The following is a 398-nucleotide window of genomic DNA, read 5'->3' on the forward strand; positions in this document are numbered from 1 at the left end:
CGGTGCGCCGGTCAGCTGCCCACAGACTCTTGCGCATAATAGACTCCAATCAGCATCAAAGCCAGCATGCCGCACACCAATCATTTCACTCCTCACATTTGGTCGGATTTTATATTTTTGTGTTTTGTTTTTTTATTATTATTATTTCATTTCCAGACTAAAAACTTAACTTTTTCTCTTCTTTTTTATTTAATGCAAATTACATATACCAGGTAACTATTTCCGGAATTGTGTCACACAGAACAAAATGTATTTACAAAGAGGAAAGGAGGATATTGGGAAGGGGGGGAGGGGAGGGAAAGGGCGAGGTGGGCAGAGGACATCAGGCATACGTTCTGACATAATAAAATAAAATTAAAAAATAAAGAAAATTAAAAAAGGAAAAAAAAAAAAAAAAA

The sequence above is a fragment of the Nanorana parkeri genome, unplaced genomic scaffold, assembly GCF_000935625.1.
Source record: "Nanorana parkeri isolate BGI_ZX_2015 unplaced genomic scaffold, ASM93562v1 scaffold2232, whole genome shotgun sequence".
NCBI classification, from domain to species: Eukaryota; Metazoa; Chordata; class Amphibia; order Anura; family Dicroglossidae; genus Nanorana; species Nanorana parkeri.